We start from the raw sequence: 22,114 nt of genomic DNA, 5'->3' as shown, positions 1-22,114 counted from the left end.
TGGCTCTCAAGGGTAGTGTTTCTTGGCCATGTTGTTTCAGCCGAAGGTATTCGTGTCGACCCGGAAAAAGTGCAAACCGTTACCGATTGGGAAAGACCGAAGACCGTAACTGAGATAAGAAGTTTCCTTGGATTGGCAGGATACTATCGGAGATTTATCGAGAATTTTTCTAGGTTGGCTGCCCCTATGACTAAGCTAACTAGAAAGGAAGAGAAGTTCGTTTGGACCGAGTCTTGCGAGAGGAATTTTGAAGAGCTGAAGGTTAGATTGACAAGTGCCCCGGTTTTGACTATACCTAATAGTTCCGGTGGGTTGACAGTCTACACCGATGCTTCCATGATCGGATTGGGTTGTGTGTTGATGCAACACGAAAAAGTTGTGGCTTATGCTTCTCGGCAATTGAAAGACTATGAGCGGAATTATCCCACTCACGACTTAGAGCTTGCCGCCGTTGTTTTTGCTTTAAAGATTTGGAGGCATTACCTATACGGTGAGAAAATCGCTATCTTCACAGATCATAAGAGTTTGAAATACTTCTTCACCCAGAAAGAGCTGAATATGAGACAAAGAAGATGGCTGGAGTTGGTTTCTGACTATGATTGTGACATCCAATATCACCCAGGTAAAGCGAATGTAGTTGCAGATGCTCTTAGTAGGAAGAGTCAGAAGAAGGATTTGAATTTGTGTGCTTTGAGTCGACCTTTATTGCTGTCAATGGAAAGATTTGGCTTAGAAGTGGTGCCTGAGGGTTCGGATTGTATTCTTTTTGCCATGACAACAAGATCCACCCTTAGGGACCGGATCGTCGCTTTGCAAAGTTCTGATCCTGAACTGAGAGAGAAGGTTGGGAAGGTTGCCACGAATTCAGAGATGGACCCTGCTTGTAGTACATCTTTAGATGGTGCCTTATTGTTTAGAGGTAGACTTTGTGTGCCTGCTGTTGATGAAATCAAGAAGGAAATATTGAAAGAAGCACACCAGTCGATCTTTACAATACACCCTGGGGGTACCAAAATGTATAAAGACTTAAGGGAACATTTTTGGTGGAATAGCTTGAAGGCGGATGTGGAAGACTTTGTTGCCAAGTGCGAGACTTGTCAGCGTGTTAAAGCCGTTCGCCAGCCTCCGTCCGGACTACTTCAGCCCCTTCCCGTTCCTAGTTGGAAGTGGGAAGATATATCCATGGACTTCGTGACTAGCTTGCTGCGGACAAGTAAAGGAAATGACACTGTATGGGTGGTTGTAGATAGGTTGACTAAATCAGCCCATTTCATACCTATGAAGATCACCTACACTTTGGACAAGCTAGCTAGACTCTATGTGGACAACGTGGTTCGTCTACACGGTGTGCCGATGAGTATTGTGTCTGACCGTGATCCTAGGTTCACCTCAAGGTTTTGGAATGGATTGCAGAAAGCCCTGGGAACCCAATTAAACTTGAGTACAGCTCATCATCCCCAGTCTGATGGACAATCTGAGCGGACGATTCAAATTTTAGAAGATATGCTTAGATCTTGTGTGGTAGACATGGGTGGAAATTGGGATGATCACTTAGCTTTAGTGGAGTTTGCCTATAACAACAGTTATCAATCAACAATAGGCATGGCTCCTTTTAAAGCTTTGTACGGTAACACTTGTAGAACGCCTCTGTATTGGACTGAGACAGGTGAAAGAAAAGTCTTAGGCCCGGAAATGATTGAAGCTACAAGTGCTATGGTCGACATGATTAGAGAGAGGATTAAGTCTGCTCAGTCAAGACAGAAATCCTATGCCGACAAGAGAAGGACCGATCTGGAGTTTCCTATTGGAGAGAAAGTTTTCCTTAAGGTATCACCTATGAAAGGTGTGATGAGATTCAATGTGAGAGGGAAGCTTAGCCCCCGCTTCATCGGACCTTTTGAAATCTTAGAAAGGGTTGGACCTGTTGCTTATCGCTTGGCCTTGCCTCCATCTCTTGCTGGAGTTCACAATGTGTTCCATGTTTCGATGCTTCGGAAGTACATAGAGAACCCGGAACACGTACTACAGCAAGCACCCGAAGGACTTAGTGCTGATCTTTCTTACGATGAAGGACCGGCTGAAATCCTAGATAAAAAGGACAAGCAATGCGGAATCGCACCATTCCTTTGGTGAAGATTCGGTGGAAGAACCATACCCCGGAAGAGGCTTCATGGGAAAAGGAAGAAGAAATGAAGGAGAAATTTCCTCATCTTTTTGGTAGCACAAGTACGCTTTCAATTTCGAGGACGAAATTCTTTTAAGGGGGGAAGAATGTAAAATCCAGCTTTTACCTAACCCTGACCCGACCCGGTCATTGTTATGTTTGTAGGTCCAAAGACCTGAAGTGGTGGTAGGAGGGACTTATGGGCCCTACTGGTTGATGACGTAATGTCGGGATTCCATTTTATGGACATTGATGATGCTGCTCCTTCCTTGAGCACATTACCAGTGTTAAGTTAGAATCTGCGCACTGATGAAGAGCGAGACAGTTGAAATAGCAAACGGACTCCGGTGCATAATCCGAAGGTACTCCCTGAAACTAGACCTCTTGAGTGAACTGTAGGAGAAAACCCCATGCAATTTGACCTTGTATAGCCCTCCAAGTCCGCACCTAAAGTTGCTGTACTATTCTGTAAAATTCTGCAGAGTTTGTTTTGGTCGATACTATTGGTCGATACCATCGACCAAAGGTATCGACCAACAAGTCTGCTGAGCCCAGATTTAAAGATTCTTAGAATATTCTTTTCTATTTATTTATTCCTCGAGACTGGAGCCCTATCCTCGCGTCTTTAACATCTGGGAACGTGAGAGAGCCTCCCAAGAACTCCTCCTTGGTAGTGATGAAGCATCTTCTTCATCAATCATTGCCAACCACTTATTCCTACCTTCTTGTTCCACTTTAAAGGTATGACTCTCTCTCCTAATCACTTTCTCACTCATCTTTTCTCTATTTTACTGTTGGGACCATGGTCAAGGTGCTGCAACCTTGCATACACCTTGCCATGAACCTTCTAAACCCCACACAATGATGTTTTCACCGATGTGACTATGATTGATTCACCTCATGATCATTGACTACACATTTCCATGATTTATTGCTTACCAACTTGCTTTATTTACCAAAACTGAGATGGAGCTCGTGTTTTACTTAATCTATACCTTGCATATGTGCTCCATGTTGCTTCTAAACGATTCCCTACCTAATCCCCCATGTTTTCCCCTAATTTGCATTGAGTTGTAGCCAATGCTATGATCTACAACTCTTAACCTTAATATGTCAATTTGGGGATTTCCGAATGGACCATTGGATTATGAAAGTTTCTTGATAATTAGTGTCCCCATGTTGTGCCTAGACTATCCTCCAAGTTTCATGTCAATCCAAGACCAGGAAGACCAAATCGGGCAAGAATCCGAAAAGCCAGACTTGCTGTCCCGGAATTGAATTGGTCGATACTATTGGTCGATACACGACCATATGATCGCCACCAAATGTATCGACCAATAGAGTTCTTGTCCAACAACTTTTGCCGGTTCTGATTCGTTTGATCTCCGATTGTTCTGATTTCTTCTCTAACTTTTCATATATGCTTGTTTAGGACTTTAAGACTATTTGGGCCACTGCTTGTGATCTTGGACCATTCTCTTCTCCGATTCAAGGTAAGGATAGTTATCGATGTAATTACCTAGGATATGGAAATCTTGACTTGGTATTCCTATCCTAGTAAATATAGTTTCTAATTCATATCCTTATCATGTTAGACTTGCTACATATGTATTTTTAACAGTAGCTTTGTGTTTACATTATATTACTTCAATGTTGTATCATGTTTATCAATTTCAATATATGATGACTTATGTCAATGTCATGAATCGAATGTTTATTATGACGTTGTATCTTGTGAACTGATATGATGAACTTGGGCATGTGATTGCTTAAGTATAACTTGGGATTGAGGGGTACCCTACTGGTGCTTCTGTCCTTGGACATCGGATGGAATAGTATGGGATATTCTCCGAAGGTGTCCATTGACGCTTTCCCGGGTTATTGAATGACATGCATAGGATTTGTCTAGATGTATGGCTAGGATGTCCCTATCATATCAGACCCGATTCGGAAAGGCATTGAGACCGAACAACCCGTGGTAGTAGTGTGGATTTGTGGGCGCTCAAGACCGGTATCCACTCCGTGAGAGGACATAAATTGCATTACGGTTACCCGAAAGGGGCCATTTATTGGTAGGGTTACAAATGGCTAGACTTGGGCTCACGGGCACTCAAGACCGGTGAAATGATCCGTGAGAGGGACGTGAGAGCTTCCCATTTACCATTTGTGGATGACCAATAGGGTTGATGAGTCCGGTGAGTAATATCCGTGACTCTAGTGTGAAGGATACCGGAAAGGATCCCGAGAGGGGAGGAATGGAAGTATCTGGAACTGGCATGATATGATTAAGTAGATGACTTGCATTGGGCTAGGCTATACCCTGACATGCGCCAATACTTAGACCAAACGGTGATGTGAGAGAGCGGTGACCGAAACCCCCAACCATGGATTTTGTCCGAGAGGGATGCAGGACCCAATTCACCCCGGTGATGAGTGACTGAGACTACCTAAAGAAGTATGGTGCTATGACTTAAAGCATGTCTACCATAGATGACCAGCATACTTAGAATAAAGTCATATTGCATTATATGCCTCATATCATCTGCATCATTTTATGATTATCTTGTGGTTTATATGTGGAGGGATAACTTCCTTGCTGAGTTCTTTTGAACTCATTCCTTTTCTGTTGCAATATTTTGTTAGGCTACTCTACAGGTGATTACTCCGATAGTGCCCTCCCTGAGACGGACCCGGATACCTCATACTACTATCCGGAGGCTGGCTACACTGAAGACTTCGGTGACCATACCGAAGAAGATCACCCGGCGTACCAGGGTTAGCCCTGGAGTTGATGGGGGAGCAGTCATGTTGGATCTCCATGGTCCTCACTTTTGAGGAGGACATATCCATTGTGGAGGAGACTTATGAGTAGTTACTACTTCTTTTTGTGACAGTTAAACTTAGAAGAATTGTAATAACTTTAATTTATCTTCATAACTTGAGACTTGTACTTAACTTAATTTTGACCTCACTTCCGTTTGGTGAAGGAGTGGATTCCGCCCATTGCCTTCTTAAGTTATCTGATTTGATATTTATTTCCGCACTCTGATTATGTCTGACATCTTATTTTTGGATTCCATGATCATTCATTGTTAGTCTATGATTATTATCTGTTCATGATTGTATTATCGTTGATGTGGATTATGTGGTCCCTGAACTATGGATCTGCGGGGCTGTGGATCACATCCCGGGTATGCCAGATAGGGTACCGGCGCGGTGGATGTGACAATGCGTGTCAATAGAATCCCAAAGCAAAGATTTCTAACACCCGGATGCGTGACAACCTCTATCATAACATTCTGTATAATGTAAGATAGATCGATCTCAATTCCCATATAGTAAGGCATCCATCACCGTAACCACATTATGATGTCCCGCCCTCGGTATAATGTTTCTCCCTATAATCCGTCCGATGACTCTGGCCGATGCAATCATCTCGCTGCTATTCCTAGGCTGATAACACCTGTCATCATCCCAAAGTGTCATGCATATCTCATGCAACTCATATGGAAGCATGTGTCTGCTAAAATCCTCCCCTACTGAAGTCCACACACATGCATGTGGACAATAAGGAACCCCGAGAATCTCTGCTAGTGTACGAGTAGTAAATCTGATCTGAGTCTCCCTGATTTGACTCGCTATCACTAACTCCATCTGATTAGCTCAACCCTCCATGAATGAAGTCAAATTGCTGTAAAACAGCCGAACTAACTCTGGGTACATCGGCAAATCCCCAGTAAGTAGGTGTGTTCATCCCAAAGTATCGAATCTCTCACCGATCCAAAAAGTAGTCAACTCTCCAACCCGAAATGGTCGACCATACTTTATGTGACAATGCCCAAAGTATGCATCATAAAGAAACTCGGCCAATGGTGTGACGAAGCGGTGTCGATCAATCACCTTCACTCGTGGCAGCAAAGGCACCTGACCTCTACCTCTCCTGGCTCCTACTACCCTACCTCGAGCGCGACCACCTTGTCCTCGTCTCTCCATAGGTTATAAATATTTGTAGAAAAGATCAACAAGTCAATGTTAGAAGATTAACCAAAATCGGACATGAAGGGCATTTTCGTAATTTTTCGAAAATTTTCAAATTTGCGGAAAATTTGAGTATACTGGCATATGCACAATACTTAGAATTGTATGATTGTGGTGTTTGTTCGAAGAAAACCGGTCGAAATCGCGTCCTAAAGTTGAAATTTCAGCAAGCTAGAAAAGAGGAATTTCGATGTTTAGGTCAAATTTGGGGATTTTTGATATTGTTGAAATTAGTTGAAACGAATTGCATGGTAATGTGTAGCATATCATTTGGAATGTGTGGCATCAAATTTGGTGTTAAAACTCCTAGCGGTTTGGGAGAAATCGAAATTTTTCTAAATTTTGGAAACTTTCGGCTACGTTAACGAAACCAAGTTGAGATTCTGTGTTTGCTTGATGTTTAAGCATTGTTATTGCATGAAAACTATGAGATTATGTTTCTAAGCATGCATGAACATGTTTCTATCTTAGAACAACAAGTTTAACATGGTATTTTGAGAAATCTAAATAAGGAAATCAAATGAGAAGATGATGAATAGTGATTTACTTACTTGGTTGAGTAATGCTTGATGTTTTGATGATGTGAAAGCCTCAAACCACTCGGAATCTACTTAGGAGTGTTTGCTAATGCGTCCTCTAGAGCCCCTCCACAAGAGAAATGAGTTAGAAATGAGAAATGAAGAGGAAATGAAGTTAAAAAGCCTGATTTTTCGTTACTGTTGAGATTGGTCGACTGACAGTCGACCAACCAGTCGACCAAGGCTATAAAAAATGAGAAAAATGGGATTTTGATGGAATTTTTGGATTTTGACCAATGTTTGATTATTTTCTTATTATATTGATGAACCTATGTATGATTTGAGCATTTTAATCATATGGTCAAGTGTGTTTTGTTGAATCTTCGTGTCTCGATGTGATCAATGTTCTTTGCAGAATGGTTCTACTGAGAAAAAATCTTGTCGGCTCCGGTAGTACCGGAAATGAGGGGACGCCTGCTGGAGGGTCTGACCAACAGACCCAAGAGGATAGCCATACTACCAATGACATCCCCAATGCCCTTGACATTGGAAGCTTCAAGGACATTGCAAGTGTCATGACGAACATGATGCAACAGCAGCAAGCTCAGTTCAACCAGATTATGGCTGGTTTTGTGAATCTAAGGGAAGAGAACCGTGTTAGTGGGCATGGCAATGCTGGCTTGGCGGCCCCGTATGTGGAGAGGTTCGTAGGAACCCCGCATACCAGGCTGATGGAGAGTTTCTTGAAACTGCAGGTGCCATCCTTTACTGGTGTATCAAAGGATGTTCTGTTCCCTAACAGATGGTTGAGGGAATTAGAAAAGGCCTTCCGGAACTTGCAGTGTACGGATGCTCATAAAGTACTCTTCGCTGAGCAAAAGCTTCAGCAGGAAGCGGATGCATGGTGGACTTCTTCTCGACCTATTCTAGAAACCCTCCATGGTGGTGTTGTCACTTGGGAAGCATTTAAGGAAGCCTTCTGTATGAACTATTTCCCCGAGGCAATGAAGGATGCCAAGGAGACTGAGTTTATGGCATTGGCCCAAGGTTCCTTATCTGTGCTGGACTACTAGCAGAAATTTGAAGAGTTACTCTTTTTCGCCCCTGATTCGATGAAGCCTGACAATGCTCAGGCAAAGAAATTCTTCAAAGGACTGCAGCCATCTTTAAAGACATATCTTACCCTCCTCCCTCTTGAGAGTTACGCCCAGGTAGTTCAGAATGCAAAGAAGTTGGAAGAAGCTAAAGAGAAAATGCTCGTGTTCAGAGGCCTTGGCAGCCTAGGCATCCCGGTCTGGCCTTCACCATATCCCACTCCTGCCTTCCAGCCTAGGAGTGTGGGTCAGAGTTCTAGTGCTACTCCTGTGGGTCCTCGTGTCCAATATAGTGGAGCTCGACCTACAGGATTTGTGCAGCCTACTCGGCCTGGTGTTGTTCCCCCTCGGCCTGCTTTTCAAAGACCCCCTTTGGCAGCCGCTTCGTTGGACCAGAGAGACCTTGTATGCTTCCTTTGCAAGCAGCCCAGACATTTTGCTCGCTTGTGTCCGAAAAAGTCTGCTTTGCCTAGTGTTTTTGCTCCTACCATCAAGACCCTTGCCATGAAGTTGTAACAAGTACATTGTTAGTCGCTTCTTTTCCAACATTTGTGTTGTTTGATACGGGTGCATCCCATTATTTCATTTCGTCTACTTTTGCTGTGAAGACTAATCTTACACCCAGATGTTTATCTAGTTGTTTATCAATTTGTACCCCTGTTGGGTCTGCTGTTAAACTAGGTAAAGTGTTAGAGGAATGTCCTGTTCTTGTTTTTGGTTTGAACTTGAAGGCAAATCTAGTGTTGTTTGATATGAGGGACTTCGATGTCATATTGGGAATTGACTGGTTGACATCCTACAACGCTGTGATCTTGTGCTCTTCGAAGAAGATCCAGTTTCGATTGGACGGGAATTCAGTTTTCGAGTTCCAAGGAATGAAGGGAAGAGTGAGCAAGAGGACTTTGACCGCTTTAATGCAAATCCACACCTTGGTGGAAGGTGCTTCATCTGGGAGCAAGGTCAAAGAAAGGAAGAGAATTGAAGATGTTAGTGTTGCTTGTAACTTTTCTAATGTGTTTCCAGACGATCTATTAGGACTACCCCCTGATAGAGAGGTTGAGTTCTCCATAGACTTGATTCCTGGAGCGTCTCCGGTGTCTAAGGCTCCATATAGGATGGCGCCTACCGTGCTTGAGGAGTTGCAAACTCAGTTGAATGAACTCCTGGATAGAGGTTTTGTGCAGCCAAGTGTGTCGCCCTGGGGAGCTCCAGTCTTGTTCGTTAAGAAGAAAGATGGTAGTATGCGTCTGTGCATTGACTATCGGGAGTTAAACAAGTTGACGATCAAGAATAGATACCCGCTGCCCCGGATTGATGATCTGTTCGATCAGTTGAAAGGCGCGGCTGTGTTCTCAAAGATTGACTTAAGGTCTGGGTATCATCAGTTGAAAGTGAAGTCAAGTGATATCTTTAAGACGGTGTTCAGAACAAGGTATGGGCATTATGAATTTAAAGTCATGCCTTTTGGTTTAACCAATGCTCCTGCCGTATTCATGGACATCATGAACCAGGTATTTCACGATGTGCTCGATAAGTTTGTAATCGTTTTCATTGATGACATCTTGATATACTCGAAGAACGAAGAAGAGCATGTGAAGCACCTGAACTTCACATTGAAAAGGTTGAGAGAAAAGAAACTCTATGCTAAGTTTAGCAAGTGTGACTTTTGGCTCACAAGGTTAGTATTCCTTGGCCATGTTGTTTCAGCCGAAGGTATTCGTGTTGACCCGGAAAAAGTGCAAACCATTACCGATTGGGAAAGACCGAAGACTGTGACTGAGATAAGAAGTTTCCTTGGATTGGCTGGGTACTATCGGAGATTTATTGAGAATTTTTCTAAGTTGGCTGCCCCTATGACTAAGCTAACTATGAAAGAAGAGAAGTTCGTTTGGACCGAAGCTTGCGAGAAGAATTTTGAAGAGCTGAAAGTTAGATTGACAAGCGCCTCGGTGTTAACTATACCTGATAGTTCCGGTGGATTGACAGTCTACACTGATGCATCCAAGATCGGTTTGGGTTGCGTGTTGACAGTCTAGACTTGGGCTCATGGGCGCTCAAGATCGGTAACCAATCCGTGAGGGGACGTGAGAGCTTTCCGTTTACCATATGTGGATAACCAATAGGGTTGATGAGTCCGTAGTCAGGGACTATGAGGACTCTAGTGTGAAGGATACCAGAAAGGATCGCCAGGGGCGAGGAATGGACGTATCTGGATCTGACTTGATGTAACTAAGTAGGAGACTTGCATTTGGCTAGGCTTTGACCTTGACTTGCGCCAGTACTTAGACCAATGGTGATGTGAGAGAGTGGTGACTTAACCCCCAGCCATGGAATGTCCCGAGGGATGAAGGACCCATTACCAACTGATGATGAGTGATTGAGACCTTCCTAAAGAAGTACGGTGCTATGACTTAAAGCATGTCTGCCAATAGAGATCAGCATACATAGAGTTAGAATCATATGCATCATGTGTTTCATATCATATAGCATCTTACGTTGCTTTGAATTCCTGCTACTTATGTTGTTATGGATTAACTACCTTACTGGGTTTCATTGAAACTCATTCCTTTTTGTACAATATCTTTTGTTAGATTACACTACAGGTATTGATGACTATGAAGGTCAATACGAGGAAGCGCAAGCTGAAGAAGCGTACTTCACGCAAGGTGCTGGCAACCATGAAGATTACATTGAGGATTCCTCAAGTGGTCTTACTTGTTACCAGGATTAGCCCTACTGTAGAGTGGGAACGTCTAAGCGTCATTGATGAAGTCTATGTTTATGAAGACGTTCTTTATAAAGTAGAATAGACTTTAGTTTAGTTTGTTTTATCTTTCTTTCTTGTCTTAGAACCAGTTGTAATCTTTCTTTTGACTTACGAACTACTTTTCCGCTGTATTCGTGGAGCGAGATTCCGCCTCACTCTACATTTTAATTATACTTATCTATTGGTATCATTTCCACACTCTGATAGTTATTTCATTATCTTGCTTGATTCATTTAAATAATATTGTTACCTTGATTTAGTCTTGTTCATGATTACGTTATTGTCTATGTGGGAAGTTGATTACCTCGATACTTGATCTTCGGGGCTGTGGATCACACACTCGGGTATGCCAGGTAGGGTACCGGCTGGGTGGATGTGACAATACCCTTCCGATTCGGGTCTGATACAACAAGGATAATCCTAACCATACACCTAGACAATCCTATGTATGTCATCCAACAACCCGGGAAAGTGTCGATGGACACCTTCGGAGAATATCCCATACTATTCCCTCCGATGTCCAGGGACAGAAGTGTCGGAAGGAGACTTCCCAATCCCAAGTCATACGTAGTCATTCACAAGCTCAATCTCATCATATCATACATAATCAATAATTCATCATATAAACAAAGGCATATCATAACATGATTGATCATATACAAAATGATAAAGTATAATTAAGCATGATATTCCGAATGAATACTATTACTGATAAGATGCATACAATAGTCATGCATGGTTAAGGAGTACACATGTAAAGTATATCTACTAGGTTTCCAAAGTATAAGCATGTTTGCATAATCAACAATCTTGAGGTGGCGACCGTCCTTACCTTAATCGAGTTGGGAATAGAATTAAGAGTCACCAAGAATAGCCCCAAAAGTCAGTGTTGTACCCCAGACAACATATAATCAACATTAGAAAAGAAAGCAATCGAATCGAAGGTCAAACGAAGCATTTTGGCCATAAACAGGGATGCTGTCATATCTTGGTCGACTGGCTGGTCGACTATCAGTTGACCAAGCAGTTGACCAAAGCTTGATAATAATGGGCAGAATTGAGGATTTAGCCCTAAATTGATCTTCCGGTGCTCCGATCGACATAAAATTTAGAGGGCATGATTATGGCAATATGGGGACACTACAAACCAAAAATTATCACGATCCAACGGTCCAATTGTGAAGACCCAAATCGAAACCTATGTTTAATATGCTAAACATCACATATGGATTGGAATTGATTTCGATAGTAAGAATTGATGGGGAATCAATTAAGGGGATGATAAGAATTGAATTAGGATCATGATTCAATAGTAATTTAATTTAGCATACATCAACACTTCAATTTGAACTAAAGAATAGGTTGAAATGAAGGGAATCAAAGCAATGCAATGTAAGCAATCTTAATGGGAGTATAACATAGCAAGTGTGGGTGATAATCATGGAATTGAAAGGGGAAAACTCATGGTTAAGTGTTTGCAAGGTTGCAGCACTTCAACCATTGCAGCACTTCAACCATGGTCTCAAGATCATAAATTGATAGAATAATGAATAGATTAGAAGAAGAATAGGAGGAATCATACCTTGAGTCGATGATTGAGGTGTAAGACTAATGATTGGAGTCAAGGATCTTCACAAACACCAAGAAAATCCCAAGAGAGTGTCAAACCTCGTTCTCTGAATTGCCAATGATTAGTTTAGGCCCTCATTCACGAGTTCCAAAAAGGTAGGGTCAAAATAGGAAGTAATTTTGTGAATTTTCAAAATTCATAACTGTTGGTCAACTGGCTGGTCGACTGTCAGTCGACCAAGGCTTGACAGGAACTTAGAACAAGGAATTGGAAGGCCAGACAGATCCGAATTGAGTTGGGTTTTCTCCTACAAGTCAATCAACAAGTCTAGTTTCAAGAAATACCTTCGGATTGATCACGGGGGTCCAATAGGTGCTTCAACTAATTCAATCTTCTTCGATGCGAAGATTTTCACTAAACACTGACAATGTGCTCAAGTAAGGGGCATCATTGTCAATGTCCATAGGATCTGGATCAAGCATCGAATCTTCAACTAAGAGGGCCCACAAGTCTCTTCTACCTCCACTTTGGGTCTTCGGTCCTGCAACAGTATAAAATCCGGGCCGGGTCAGGGTTAGGATAAGGCCGGATTTTACAGGGGGAGTATTGTTCTTTCCGAACCTTGGCATTATAATATGTTGCTATTCTCTGCTAATATTCTTCAAGTCAAAATTGGGCTTTGTCCCTTATTTCATCGATCAGATATAAATTAGTTTGCATTCCCTCGATGTTTGCTTCTTCTTCGAATTCTTTTTCCCGAAGTGATCCAACTTGAATTTCCACTGGGACTCTTGCCTCTGCACCGTAGGCTAGTCAGAATGGTGACTCTCCCATGGTCATCCTAGGTGTTGTTCAGTACGACCATAGTACACTAGGCAGTTCATCCACCCACCTTCCTTTGAGCTGGTCGAGCCTCTTCTTGAGTCCATCGAGCATAGTCCTATTAGTAACCTCAACCTGGCCGTTACTTTGAGGATATGCTACTAAGGAGAACCTGTGTTCGATTCCTTGTTCCTTGCAAAATGTTGTGAAGGCTATGTTCTCAAATTGTTTTCCATGGTCGGTCACCAATATCTTCGAGACTCCAAACTTATATAATTTGTTGTGCTTGATGAAGTGCTTCAATTGCTCGGTATTAATAGTTGCGAGGGGTTCTGCTTCTACCCATTTTGTAAAATAGTCCACAGCTACCACCAAGTATTCTCTTCCCCCTGACGCTTTTGGTAATTTCCCTACCAAATCTATTCCCCATCTTACGAAGGGTATCGGGGACAAAATTGATGTTAGGGGAGCTGCTGGTGTGTGAGAAACTTGTGAGTTTGGTTGGCACTTGTCGCATTTTTTGACAAAGTCTTTTGTATCTTCTTCCAAGGTTGGCCAACAAAAGCCTTGGCATATATTGTATTGGACAGTGTCCGGGATCTCGCGTGAGCTCTACAGATCCCTTCGTGCACTTCTCTCAGAACTTTGGTTGCCTCTAATGGTCCCAGGCATCTTAGGAGTGGTCGGGTGAAGGATCTCTTATATATTAACCCGCCTCTGATAGTGAACCGAGCTGCTCTCTGTCGTATTGCTTGAGAAATTTTTTGGTCTTCTGGGAGTTGGTCGTTCTCTAAATAGTGCATGATCGGTTCCATCCATCCTTGCTCGGTTGAAATTTGCATGTGGTCGACCATATTTATACTAGAACTCGCAAGTTCTTCTAAGTAGACCACAGGTGCCCGAACATCCGTGCCCTCCGTGGCTAAGCGAGATAACGAGTCTGCCTGGTCGTTCTTGGCCCTTAGTACTTGAGTAATTTCTAAATCTTGGAAGTACTACTTGTAATTGTTGACCAGGTTCAAATATTTCTCCATTCTTCTCTCTTTAGCTCCGTAGACTCCCTTTACTTGATTGACAATCAATTGTGAGTCGCTTTTGATTTCTAGATGTTGGACGTTTAGAGCTTTGGCCATTCTTAAGCTTGCTAACATGGCTTCGTATTCGGCTTCATTGTTAGAAGCTTTAAATTTGAAGCGAAGGGCATATTTTATTTCAAATCCCCCTGGGCTTCTCATTAACAGACTTGCTCCGCTCCCTTGTGAGTTGCTTGATCCATCCATGAACAAAGTCCATCTTTTAATTGATTCTGTAGTTGGCTCGGTCTCATCTTGGCTTGACTCCTGTGTTTCAACAATAAAGCCAGGGATTGAGCTTTGATACTTGGTCGGGGCTTGAAGTCTATTTGATATTCACTCAATTCTACCGCCCATGTCACCAATCTCCCTGTCAGGTCTGGTCGGTGAAGAATCTTTTTCAAAGGTAAATTCGTCATCACTGTAATGGGGTGAGATTGGAAGTATGGACGGAGCTTTCTGGCTGCTATGACTAGTGCCAATGCTTGTTTGTCCACTTCTAGGTAGCGAGTCTTTGCATCCTTTAAAACATGACTAACATAATAGATAGGTTTTTGTACATTACCTTCTTCTTGTAGGAGTATAACACTAACCGCGACTGATGATGCAGCCAAGTATAATTGTAGTTCCTTTTTGTTGGTCAGCATCACGAGCAAAGGTGGTCGGGATAGTATTTCTTTTAATTCCTCAAATGCTCCCTGGCACTCATTATTCCAGATGTTGCCTTTTTGATTGACTACCTGTTTCAATGCTTTAAAGAAAGGCAGACATTTTCCCCTTGATCGGGAAATAAATCTATTTAACGCTGCTACCCGACCAGTCAAGCACTGGACTTCTCTAATGTTTCCTGGTGGTTTCATGTCCAAGATTGCATTTATCTTCTCAGGGTTGGCTTCGATTCCCCTTTGAGACACCATAAATTCCAGGAACTTTCCAAAGGACACTCCGAAAGCACACTTTTTCAAGGTTAAGCTTCATCTTATATTTTCGAAGTACTTCGAATACTTCTGTTAGGTTAGTCAAATGGTCTCTCTTTGAGATGTTTTTCACTAGCATGTCATCTATATATACTTCCATGTTCCGGCCAATCTGATTTGTGAAGATTTTATTTACTACCCTTTGGTATGTTGCTCTCGCATTTTTTAGACCAAATGGCATTACCTTATAGTAATAGTTGTCATTGTCAGTCATGAATGCTGTGTGTTTCTCATCTTCTGGGTGCATTAGGATCTGATTGTACCCTAAATTAGCATCCATAAAATTGAGCATCTCATGTCCAGCAGTTGCATTTATGAGAAGATTAATTCTTGGGAGTGGATAATGATCCTTTGGACAAGATTTGTTAAGATCTGTGTAATCAGTACACATTTGCCACTTCCCGTTCACCTTCTTGACCATTACCACATTAGCCAACCATGTAGGGTGATCGGTTCGCTTTATAAAGCCATACTGTCTTAGCTTTTGCACCTCGGTTCGGATGGCTTCAAGTTTCTCAATAGCAAAATTCCTTCTTTTTTGAACCACCAGAATGGCTTGTGGATCGATACATAGTTTGTGTTCAGCAATCTTTCTGTCGATCCTTGGCATATCTTCTGCCAACCAAGCAAATACCGTTAGAATTTTTCTTTAGAAACTCAATGAGCTTGGACTTGAAATCTACTTCTTATTCTGATCCGATCATGGTGCCTTGCTCTATCTGGTCGGGATTGAGGGAGATTCTTTCAAGTTTTTCAACAGGTTCGGCCCTTTGCAAAGTCTCTTTATCTCGATCATCTCTGACTTCAATAGTCATTGTCAAGTTTGTCCTCACCTTCTTTCGCATGTAGTTGCTGTAGCTTTGTCAGCTAGATTTCTGGTCGGCCGTACATTCTCCAATTCCCTCTGTGGTCAGGAATTTTATCTTCATGTGTAACGAGGAGATCACTACTTCGAGCACACAAAGAGTTGGTCATCTAGAATAGCATTATATGCTGATAAGTCCCGTACAACCATGAAATTTGATTGTGCAACCCTATCTCTTGGATGTTCTCCAATCCGCAAATCTAGTCGAATAGTCCCTTCTGCTCGGGTGGACGAACCTGTGAAGCCGTAAAGTTGAGTTTCGCATGGAATGAGCATATCCTCCCTTAACTTCAACTTTCTGAATGCCTCTAATGATAATATATCTTCCGAGGATCCAGTATCTACTAGGACTCTGTGAACCTCAATTCCTGCTAGGGTAACTTTGATTACCAGAGCATCATTATGAGGGATAGTGATGTCTTGTAGGTCTTTGGAGGAAGAAGTAATTGGCTCTATCGATATATTTCTATTAGTTTCAGTATTTCCAATGTATCGTGCTTTTTTCTTCTGTCGAGCCGCCAAACACCGTGTATATTGGATTTCTCTTTCTTTGACTCTCATCCACCTCTGGTCGGCGTTTGGTCGGACTCCTTCTCTCCCCTTGATTATCTAGTCTCCCTCTTTTCCAACCGAACTTATTTTGTGGTCGGCCTTCTTGTTTGGTTTGGGTGTATTTCTTCAAGTGTCCCTGTGAGATTATATTTTTAATCTCCATCTTTAGGTTTTTGCAATCATCTGTCCAATGACCGTGATCTTTATGATATTCATAGTATTTTCCTTTGTCACGCTCTCCTGGTGGTGCGTGGATCTTACTCGGCCATTTGAGAATTCCTTGACCTTTGATTTGCATTAAAATCTCCGACATTCTTTGTAAAACCCAGCCCTAACCTTGACTAGGAAACCTTGTTATTTGTAGGTCCAGTGACCCGAAGTAAAGTAAGAAGTCAGCTTTGGGCCATCCCAGTGGAGGACTTGTTGTCTGGCTTTGAATCCATGAGAGTTGATGATGAAGTTCTATTTATGGAAACTGAATCTTGATGAAGATCGGATTAGTTGATGGACTTGGAGTGCTCTCTATCATGGTTTGAAGGCATTTCTACCTATTAGGTAAGTCACTTGATATGTGTGCAAAACTCCTTTAGGATTGGATTTGATCTGGGTCTTCAATTCCTTGTTTTGGAATTGCTGTCTGCATTGGTCGACTGATTGGTCGATTGGACCAGTCGACTAATCCACTCGACCAATGGGTGCTGTCTTTGGCAATTAGGTCTTGTTTGCTCTATTTAAGTCCAATCTCGAGTCTACTTCGTATTTGCTGCCTCCAAACTCTTTGGAACGAACCAAAGACCTCTGCAAGTCATCTCCCTTGCATCCTTGGTGATTTTCTTGACGGATCTTCGTCAAAACTCTTCATTTTGCATCAAAGGTATGTCTACACTCTCTTCTTCTCCTCCATCTCTGTTTTTCTTTCCTTTTTGAGTTGAGACAGTAGAGGAGATGCTGCATTCTCTATTGCAAACATCTCTGGACTTGTCTCTCATGATCATCCTAAGGATTAATGGCTAAAACAATGATCTTAACCATGATCATTGCAAGCTTTTGAAGGAATCATGATCAAACCATGATCTAGTCTTTGTTTAACTTTTGATTTGAATTCTGATCTCCTTGGATCTTCTATATTGATCATGTTAGTAGTCAATTGCTGTGTTTTCTTTTCATGATCCATGATCTATCAATCTCTAGTTGTTTCTCTTCTACCATACCATGTTTTCTTCATGAATCATGATAGTTACATATATGGTAGGTTTTGTTTCCTTATTTAGATTTATGCTCTTAGGTCTATTTTCTTGAAGATCTAAGTATGCTTTTCATGATACCTTTACCTGAATCAATGATTCATTCTCCTATTGTTCTTGTCTTTGATTTCTATCTTGAATTCTTCAAGAACCATGATTGATCTAATTATGGTAACTTTTTGTTTCCTAATTTGGATCTTGATGGCTTGATTCGATTAGTGTTTTGAGGTCCCCTATATGTTAGGATACTACTGATGTAGTTTACCCCTTGATTAGTACCCTTTTGAACCACCAAATTCGGATTTTATATCTCAAAACTCTGATTTTATAGGTTATCGTCTGCATTGGTCGATCGATTGGTCGATTGGACCAATCGACCAATCCACTCGACCAATGAGTACAAGCAACTCGGGAATTGGTCCTGTTTTGGATGTTTTGATATCTTTTCTGTTAGGGATCTTTCCTAATATGTTGTATACACTTGTTTAGGACCTTCTTCTCAAGTTTGTCAAGATCTTACTTGATTTCTTAGGATTCCTTTGCAAGTTATAAAAGGTAAGGATGGTTACTTCTTTAACAACATAAATTGCATATCTTAGTTTCTATATTTGAATCTTGTTAAGTTATTTCTTTAATTAGATTCTTATAATGTCATACTACTGTGGTAATTTGTCTTGATATCAGTAGCATTACTTATTCATATTGAATTGACTCATGTATGATTTACTTACCAGTTATATACAAATTGATTGTAGTTATTGATTTCTTTCCATATATGAAGTTACCATATATGTGATGATATGAATTGATGCATGTCTATGCTTAAGTATGGTTTGGAAAGGAGAGGTGTCCTTTTGACACTTCTGTCCTTGGACTACTACGGGAATATTATGGGATGTTTCCAGAGATGCCCTCTGGACACCTTCCTAAACTGTTGGATGACATATCTAGGACTGTCTAGTAGTGTTGTGCTAGGATGTCCCGTTATGTCAGACCCTAATCGGAGGGGTATTGAGACCGAACGACCCGTGGTAGCAATGGGGATTCATGGGCGCTCAAGACCGGTAACCAACCCGTGAGAGGACAGGAATCACATTGTGGGGGCCATTTATTGGTATGGTTGCATATGGATAGACTTGGGCTCACGGGCGCTTAAGACCGGTAACCAACCCGTGAGAGGACGTGAGAGCTTCCCGTTTACCATATGTGGATGACCAGTAGGGTTGATGAGTCCGTAGTCAGGGACTATGAGGACTCTAGTGTGAAGGATACCGGAAAGGATCGTCAGGGATGAGGAATGGACGTATCTGGATCTGACTTGATGTAACTAAGTAGAAGACTTGCATTTGGCTAGGCTTTACCCTGACATGCGCCGGTACTTAGACCAATGGTGATGTGAGAGAGTGGTGACCTATACCCCCAGCCATGGAATGTCCCGAGGGATGCCGGACCCATTACCAACTGATGATGAGTGATTGAGACCTTCCTAACGAAGTACGGTGCTATGACTTAAAGCATGTCTGCCAATAGAGACCAGCATATGTAGAGTTAGATTCATTCATTCATTGTTTGTCTCATACCATATTGCATTTATGTTTGTTCTGAAATCCTACCATTTATGTTATTATGGATTTAATCGCCTTACTGAGTTTCTTTGAAACTCATTCCTTTATTGTACAATGTTTGTTAGACTATTCTACAGGTACTGAATATTATGACGGCCCCTATGAAGAAGCGCAGGGAGAAGAGGCATATCTCCATGAAGGTGATTGCGGTTACAACAATTACACTGAAGATCCCACGAGTGGTTATGCTCCGTACGATGCTTAGTCCGACCATTGAGTGGAAGCGCCCTTGTGCTGTTTATGAGATTTATACTTATAGGGATGTTGTCTATAAAGTTGAGAACAATTTAGTTACCCATTGTACCTGCTACTGGGTTTAGATTCTGTCTTGCTTATTCTCTTTTAGAACTACTTTTCCGCTGGTTGTAGAGTGGGATTTTGCCTCACTTTACTTTTCTGGTTTTAGACACTCGACTATATCTAGTACTCTAATTTATATATATGATTCATTCTTTCCTTATTTGGATCTATGGTTTATCTTCCACACTTTTATTTTTATTGTTCATGATTATGTTATTGTTTATGTGGGAGGTTGATTACTCGATACCTGATCTTCGGGCTGTGGATCACACTCTCGGGTATGCCAGATAGGGTACCGGCTGGGAGGATGTGACATTCTTGTATTAAGTGGTAGATGGCCAACCTCTTGATGTTTTTGGGGATCTGTTCGGCAAGGCCTGGTCGAACTTAGCCCTAACATTCTGATCGGTTGTACTCTTTCTCGATTGTTTCTCCTGTCAGCCCTTGGCTCTCTCTTTCGAGATTCTAGGGTTTCCAATATCTTTGCTTGTTTGTGTCATCTCTCGACTAGCTCCGTACAAGTTTTTGACATATCTAGCAGCAGTTGCTCGAGCAGTCCTTCATGGGTAAGTCCCTAGTACAATGCATGGAAAGTAATCTTATCGTCCAAGCTTTCAATTTGCATGGTAAGATTGTTGAATCTTTGAAGAAAATTTCGAATGGCCTCCGTTCGACCTTGTTTTATAGAAAACAAAGTATCTTCTTTTTTCTTGGTTCCAACTCCGCTTTGAAAGTGTAATAGGAACACCCGACCTAGCTGATCAAAACTTTTTATCGAACCGTTTGGTAGGGCCAAGAACCAATCTAATGTTGCACCGGTCAGAGAGGCGGGGAAACTTTGACACATAGCTGCTTCGTTTTGTCTATATGTGGACATAATCGATTTGTAGCGTGTGATATGATGCTTTGGGCACCACGATCCATCAAACAAGGTGAAGGTAGGGCATTTGAAGCTTTTTGGCATCTCCGGTTCTGAGATGGCTCAGATGAAAGGATCCACTTTTAGAATAGCATATAGCTCATCTTTGTTTGGATTCTTCAATTTTTTTCACATGCTTGTCCAATTCTTCAATTCATTTGTTCATGCTCTCTTCATGCTTGCTCGGGCTGTGATTGCTCCTTTTAGTCTTTTGGTTCTTTGATTGGATCAGCACTACTACCTTGGTCCTTATTCTCGTCGTTTGGAGAATCTATCTTTGGAATTGCTTCGTCCGATGCTCGAGGCTTTTCTCCCAACTTCTCTTTCAGCTTTTGTTGGTCTCCTTGAGACGGTCGGGTGTTTGGTCGGGAATGATTAGGAGGTCATGCTTGCTTGCCTCTGGTATTTTCTGATTTTCTTGAGAACCTACTCCTGGGGCGATTATTTGATGCATGGTCATCCTGACCAGCTCGTTCAGGGATGAGATTTCTTTTTGAAGCTCAAATTGTTGCTTTTGGAGCTCACCAACTGTCACATCCCCCCAGCTGGTACCCTAACTGGCATACCCGAGTGTGTGATCCACAGCCCTGAAGATCAAGTATCGAGTAAATCATCCTCCCACATATGCAACAACATAATCATGAATAGATAAAATCAAGTATAATATTATAAACAAAAGATCTAATCAGGAAATGAATATTAGTATAATCAGAGTGCACAAAAAGATACCAGATGTAAGCACATCAAAAAGAAGTAGAGTGAGGCGGAAACTCACTCCACAGTTACAGCGGAATGTAGCACGTAAGTCTAAAAAGAATTACAACTGTTTCTAAAAAAAGTAAGGAAAGGAAATCACGCTGAACTACGAGTTTTCTATCCTATAGATAACATCTTCAAAATAGTGGACTTCATCAATCCAACATAGATGTTCCAACTCTACGTTACGTCTAATCGTAGTAGGCAACTTGCTCGCTCGAGGGATCATCAGGGTTATCTTTATGGTTGCCAGCACCTTGTGTGTAGTACGCTTCATCGGCTTGCACTTTATTGTATTGTCCTTCATAATAGTCAATACCTGTAGAATAATCTAACAAAAAGATTGCACAAAAAGGAGTGAGTTCGAATGAACTCAGCAAGGCAAGTTAGATCATAACAACATAAATAACATGTGGCAGAACATAACAAGATGCAATGCAGTATGAAACAGATAATGTATGTATGCATCTAAACTCTATATATGCTAGTCTCTACTGACAGACATGCTTTAAGTCATAGCACCATACTTCTCTGGGTAAGTCTCAGTCACTCGACTCCGGTTGGTAGTGGGTCCGTCATCCCTCAGGACATTCCATGGTTCGAGGTTAAGTCACCTCTCTCTAACATCACCATTGGTCTAAGTACTGATGCATGTCAGGGTTAAGCCTAGCCCAATGCAAGTCATCTACTTAGTCACATCAACTCAACTCCAGATACGTCCATTCCTCCCCTCTCGGGATCCTTTCGGGTATCCTTCACACTAAAGTCCTCATAGTCCCAAACTACGGACTCCTCAACCCTATTGGTTATCCACATATGGTAAACGGGAA

The sequence above is a fragment of the Hakea prostrata genome, chromosome 9, assembly GCF_041222555.1.
Source record: "Hakea prostrata isolate BN-2017 chromosome 9, UWA_Hpros_2, whole genome shotgun sequence".
Lineage (NCBI taxonomy): Eukaryota > Viridiplantae > Streptophyta > Magnoliopsida > Proteales > Proteaceae > Hakea > Hakea prostrata.
This window is presented reverse-complemented; position numbering follows the sequence as displayed.